This window comes from Notothenia coriiceps, unplaced genomic scaffold, assembly GCF_000735185.1.
Source record: "Notothenia coriiceps isolate Sejong01 unplaced genomic scaffold, NC01 NC01_scaffold00019539, whole genome shotgun sequence".
NCBI lineage: Eukaryota > Metazoa > Chordata > Actinopteri > Perciformes > Nototheniidae > Notothenia > Notothenia coriiceps.
The window spans coordinates 4,977-12,236 of NW_011352240.1; positions in this window are offsets into that span (position 1 = coordinate 4,977).

The window sequence follows — 7,260 nt, forward strand, 5'->3', positions numbered from 1 at the left end:
CCTTGAGAGACCAGGACCCAGCGCCAAACATCCACAGCCAACTGGAATTGTGCATCATATTTGCGGTGAAGATGCCGTCTGACTCCCGCTTGCCCCCTCATATAAAGCCCGGGGCTCCGGCATTCCGTGGGATCGCTACAGTGGTTTAAGAGGTCCATACCAACAATGCCTGGGGGGCCACCTGCCCCAGATTGCCCTGCAAACCATTGTATGCTGTTACACGCTACACAAGCTAGCTTGATCTCTGGGGCGTGTACGCTGAGTGGCTAGGGAATGTGTGATGGTGTCACGAGTCGTGTGTGTGTGTGTGCTGTGTGTGTGTGCTGTGTGGTGTGTGGTGTGTTGTGTGTGTGAGTGGTGTGTGTGTGGTAGGCTGTATCCGGGACCGTAGTGCGTGTGGTTCCGCCGTGATTGTTGCAGGGTGTACGAGCGTGGAGTTGTGATGAAACTCGAGCAACGCCTAATGTCAGACCCACGGTGTGTGTGTCAGAGGGGGATTCCCAACTGTGAGGGTGTGTGTGTGTGTGTGTGGGTTGCGCTGTGTGCGTGTGGCGTGCTGCGTGTGTGGTGTGTTTGTGAGTGATGTGTTGTGATGACACTATTGTTAAACGGTGGGTATAGTGCCGCAGCCACATAATATACATAATTATACAACCATTGCTTGTATGCGCTATGCGGGACTGAATGGTTTGAGAGGAATCCGAGCTGCTGGCAGAGGATTGCCTTGGCGTGGTGATTCCGCACCATCTTGTGTTGGCTGCAGATCCACCAATTCCAAAGGCGAGAAAATGCTTGTATGTGGCAAATCTAAGAATGTAATATTGTTCATGTTAGACATAGTTTTGTTTCTTAAATTAGCTTCCCCAAATGAAAAGTGTTTATCAAAGTAGTGGCCATAACAACATCCTGATAGCCTTATAAACAAACCTTATAAACAAACCTGGTGTAGAAACGAAAGTCCTCGTCCGACCCTGCCAGGCATTGTATCCCGAAACGAGATCTCAGTTGTAACACTTCCAGCTGGTGTTGGAGCTCCCTAACCTGGATTTTCAAGGCTTCGTTCTCGTCGGCCACCTGATTTGCCATCACTGCCGTCGCTGGATTTACAGAGTAGTCATGATCCGTCGGCGCAAGTGTTTCCACCTCGTACTCAACTGTCAAGTTCGGGGTGGGACTCTCTGCCCTCGGCCGACGCTCCCAAACATTACGTCTTGGTGTAGGTAGCTCGTAGTTATTCCAAGCAAAGAGAACAGGTGTAGCTCCTTTCTTTACTCTGTTCAGTCCTCCAGCTGTGACCAATAAGTCTCCTGGTCGAAAATGCCTACTACACACACGGGTATTTTTTGTGGGGCTGAAATTGTCCGTACGGACCTTGATCAGCCACTGAGCCTATACCTCAGCATCAATAGGAAATGAATGGAAACTTATCTCCCGATTATAACGGGACTTATTTGTACAAAGGGGCACACAGCAATGTAGTGCCGACTTTCTTACCCGCTGGAAGGCCAATCGCATTTCTTTACCGCTCATCATCTATGCTATCTATCGCTATCTGTATGCTAACTGTATACTATGTATCTTGCTATCTATCTATCTATCTATCTATCTATCTATCTATCTATCTATCTATCTATCTATCTCTCTCTCTCTCTCTCTATCTCTCTCTCTATCTCTCTCTATCGCTCTCTCTCTATCTATCTATTTATCTATCTATCTCTCTCTCTCTATCTATCGTATGTATATCGCTAACTCCCCAAACAACTCCACACCGAAGACCGGAAGTACTCAGGCTCACACCCAGCCGCCGGGAGTTGAAAGACGCCATCTTGTGCAACTGGCCTATTGAAATGACGGGCCAAAAGTTGTATTTACAAGTATTAAAAGTAAGCATCGGACACCAGACCAACTGACACCCGTCTGTCCGCCGCATCTACGCATTGTACAACACACACACCTACACACTGAACCACACACATCTACAGCTCCTAAAGCATAATCAGGCTACAGCCGTTGTGTATTTTATTATGTGAAGCACTAAATGGTCTTAGAAAAATATCGACTCTTTGTTTGTAGATATCTACTAAACTACAGCATACAAATACAGAGAGTAATGTGCCTGTTATACTGAGTGATATATATTTTACACACTGCTCTGCTTTCTGAACGGACCTCACAGCTGTTCTCATTGTAAACATCGCGTGCCGTTCAAGCGGTTACTAAAATAATATCCAGGGGATGCATGCAGAGCTGTCATTGGCTGAGATAAGTCCGGCCGTGCGTAACGCTTCCACCGTTCCCGGAAATGCATCCGTGGAGGAGCCGTGGAGGACCCATCAGTGTCTCCTCGGTTAGAGCTCCTCCAGAGAGCCTCCTCGATGCTCGATGCTCGGTCCTCGATGTGCATTTAGAGAAATGAGATGTCCTTCAACATGGCGCGCTGAGATCCATTTCCGGGTCACAACCGGAGGACCGAGGAGTCGAGGAGGGGAAATTAGAGTATTGAGAAACCTCTATAATCATCGATGGATTCCCTGTTCCCTTTTCCAGCCAAGTGAAGAGCCTTGGCGTCATCCTGGATAGCTCCCTCTCATTTGCGCCCCACATAAAAAACATCACCCTGATTTCATTCTTTCACATATGAAACATATCCAGACTCTGCCCATTCCTGTCGCAATCCAGCACTGAAGTTCTGGTTCATTCATTTTTCACATCCTGTATTGACTACTGCAATGCTGGGGTTCCCATCAAACTCCTTAATAAATGGGCCCGCCATAGCTCACCTGGTAGAGCTGATGGCCCATGTAGCCTATAGGGACTCAGTTTCCATGCGGAGACTCTGGATCTGGTCCATAGACTGGTCTGATCCTGACGTTTGAAAAGGGAGGCAGGGGAAGCAAAAATATAGCACTGGTGTTGCTACAGGTAGTTAGCCCAGCCTTCTTGCTAAACCAGCTCCTTGAAAAAGAGCATGTATACTGCCCTCCTCTGTCCCATGTCAGGCTGATTAGGTCCGAGCTCTTTTAGTCTCAGCTTTCCCTCCAGTGTCCTCCTCTCAAAGGGTGTTTCTGTGATTAAACATCATTTTCCTTCTCCATATTCACTATCTAGTTTTGTTTTCACTCCGTCTATCTCTCTCATTCAAACGTCAATCACTCACTCTGGCGCTCCTGCTGTCCCCTAGTTGTTGGCGGTGTCTACAGCTGCTTTGGGCGCAGTTTGGTGCGCCCCGAGCTGCTCCTATCATTTGCATTGAAGAAGTACGGACTGCGCATGCACCACTTATAACGAGTCAATGGCCAAAGGTTTCTGCGCCCCAAGCAGGAAACACGTGACTTATCAGTAACTTTAGACATCGTAAAACAGTTTTTATCGATATTTTATTGTAGATTATACATTTAACTGACACCAACTATATAATATGTATCTTCTTCATTACATTTAAAAAAAATAATTTAATACAAATCTTTCAATATTTTGTAATCACAATCTAGAATGTGGGAAGACGTGGGGCGGCGCCCTAGCGCCCTCAAGGGCCGGCCGCCAATGTGAATGCCTCATGACGCACGTGAGCTGCCGCAGTAGAGCCACCTCTTTACACCACACAACAATGTTGGGACCCTCCGGACTCCTGAGCCTGATCTCAGCAGAGAAAGAAGCTGTTTGTGTTGATCCCATAGATAGACTGTATATCTAAAGGTTGATCCTCAAGCCCCTCAGTTCTTCTTTGGATGTGTTGGGTTTTGTCAAAACCACAGGAAAACAAAGACAGAAATGGAAGTCACGCATGTCAGCTACCAAATCAATCAATCAAATAATCAATCCAACACTTTGCTCTGGTTTTTATGCATGGATAAAGATAATGTTATTTAGGACTTGAGTGAGATCCAAGTGATTTGTTGTTTTGCTATTTTAGGTCTTATTGATTTCAAAGAAATTACAAAACCAGGCACGTTTTATTACACAAGCTGCTGACTTGAAGGTATGTACCAGCCTTAAACCATGTCAAATGTTTTCTAAGACAGACTCATTCTTCTGTGCTTTCCTTTGGTAGATTGAAATCTTGACAGCTTAAAACTCCTGTTCACATATTTTTACAGCAAAAAATTTGCCTGTGTTCTTAGAATTCTTTGGTCTATCCAACATTTCAGAAAAAACAACATGTATGTATGTCGAAAAAATGTAAGTATAGTATTTTGAAAATATCTAAAAAACGACATAGCATGTCGCAACAATCTGAAAAACGACATGCTGAAAATATAATTAAATATGGCAGTTTAATATGTGCCAAATATGAGAAAAAATAATATAGTACAGTATGTCCAAAAATATCTGAAAAAGTGGCATAGTATATTATTACCAGATTATCAGAAATAAAGAACATAAAAAAACATTTCACCACCCTGATTTCGTCTTGGTCCAGAGAGGTTTGGACAATTTGTTGTTTTGAATGTTGCTTATATTGTTCACAGTTAAGATCAAACACAGATCTTTGTGGAAAACAATACATATTCTTACTTTATTGAAGCATACACCATATTCTTCATAATTAAAGTTGTGTAACCTTGTGCATAATAGTTAAACCATGCTAGCCCTCATTAAGCGATGACTCCTGTACACTTCATACAATGAACATAAACATGACAGCACTAATAAAGCAGTTTGTTTTTTCTAAACCATGCTTCTTTGCGGATGTCATTTCCTATATTTCGAAAACCCATAATGGAATAGTCCAAGTGCTCTGTAATTTCACAAAAATGTGTTTGACTTTCCAGCACGGTCGTTCCAGACTTATACACAATGTATACGTTTTGAAAAGTCTCCTGACTGCCCTGTTGTAAGTAGAAAAGTAGTCCATTACTGCTACCAAGCATAGTTATTTTCAGACATGGTGTCATACATACAGTAGCATGAGAACAACCAACTGAAGGAAAGCCTCAGTGTTAAAGAGTGGTTCGCCCCCACAGGGCTAAAATGGAATGTTGAATTCTTACAGTCGTCACCATAAGTCAAAAGTCATTAAGGAAAAATATATTTTATTTTTAGTTGATGGGTGTAAAATTAATCATAAACACCAGAAGTGGCTGGTTATTCCTACAACTAGAAATAATGTGAGTCCAGTTTATTTAGTTAACAGTTACATGTGACTTCATTGCACTCCACCCCCGGAAATGAGATGTGTGAAATAGCCACATATCTTCCTCTGATTCATCATAGCATGTCTAGTTGTTTAACATTGTCAAACCCGGCATCTGTCAAATTATATTCCACAGCTGTTAACCATCAAACTGCTGGATAATCACCTCTGTGTAGTAGCTCACTCAAACACATCGCTTAAATGTAGAAACTGCATCACTTAAAGGAATGGTTCGATATTTGGTGAATAATGTAGTGCCCAGAATCAAGAGAACTGGTGACTGAGAGAACCAATCATTTCTGAGTTTAATACGACCTCCCACTTAGAAATGTTTGGTTCTAAAAACATTCTGAGAATGTTACCATTCATTGTTCTTGGAATGTTTTCAGCGGGAAGTTTTCTTTTGGTTCCCAGAATGTTCTTCTGAAAGGTAGGATAACGTTCTCTAAAAACCTTCTTAAAATGTTTGATGATAACCTTCTTAAAACGTTTTCTTTAAAACATTATTAGAACCTGTAGGTAAAGTTAGCCAAAGTTGTGAGAACGTTTCCTGCTAGCTGGGCTGTTTCTTACGTTGTAATAAAGTGAATAAACTGTTTCCCATATTGTGATACTATTTCTTTAGCATTAAATATGGACAATAACCGGCAACAAAAGTGTACGTTTACAATAAACCTGCACTAAAATGAGTGTAAGGAATAATAGCATAATTTGGAGTTCATGGTCCTCAGTTTTTAATTTTGTATTTAGAAAGGTCAATTTGATTTGAATAAATATTTCGATTATATGAAATATGTATTCCAAGCGCAAGTAAACCTCACATTTTCAAATTTGACTCATTAAGTGCATTTCAACAAAAATGCCTACATGTTTTATTTCTTATAGAAATAACTTAAAAGAAAACATCCAGGGGGATAATCATCATTATCCGTTTATGTGTGTGGATGGAGGTCTATCGATTGGAGAACTAGTCCCAGTTCCTGGGGAAAAATGCATTCAGCCTTCAGCCGCAAAGGTTTTTTGCCGTAGTGCTGATCACTGGGTTATGCAGCAGAATACAGTTGTGAGGGGTTTGTCCTCCCTAAAGGTAGAGAGACCTGGTTCTTTCTCCCTTTTCCCACAATGTGAATTTTCTCTAAACCTGTTCCTGCATCTGCCATGATTCAGTGCTCATTGGTGGAACACAACCTCACTCTTTTCCACTCTTAGCAATAAAAGGATAGGGAGTGATAAGAGCCATCATTCTACCCACTTCCACTCAACCTTCATTGCTCTCGGAGCCAATTTGTTCTGCCTGGCAGAGTTGTGACATGTTGTGTTTGTACACACATGTATTGGTTTCACAATGAGCGAGAATGAGATGCGGAACAAGAGATCAGCTGTTTATCATTCTGCCCGACAACACAGATTGCTAGCCACTGAAAAGCTCTTCACCATCATGTTTCACGATTATTCCAGTACTTTTTTCCTATTTTTCCGGATCAAAAAAGCACGACCAATGAATAGAAATGCATAATAAAAGAGGAGTGCTTTCAAAAGACTTTAACAGCAGTGTATTGATAAAAGAAATCACCTACATTGTCACCAGCGTGAACAAACGACCGGTACCCTTTAACATTTAGATTCTATACATGTTGCACATTAGTCATATTTCATTAAAGGCTCTCTAGGCTGACACTACCAAACAAGAATGAAATATAAAATGTATTTACACATTCAATGTCAACCAGATTTGCCAACTAACCTCAGCACATGTTCATTTTCACTCTTGCGGACACATTTAATTATCATGTGAAAGCTAATGAATCAGACAGGTATACAGGGCTTTCCGTCGTATAAGATAAATCATAAATACAATTGTTTTTAAGGCAGTACTACAGAGTTTTAATCAGCCCTCACATACACCATTTGCTTTCTGAAAACAAGTCCCTTTACAGTGTACAGTACCGTATAACAGTGGATCCCTTTTTAGTGTTCTCAACACGTAGTTTCAAAGCAATGTTGACTTTGATTTGTGAAAAAAGTCTTGATAGAAGCCCTTCCTTCTTGGTGATATCTGCTAATGTCATAAGGAAGTCTTCGGGTTGAATGTTGGGCCCATAAAACATATTCCCCCCCCCCCCCCC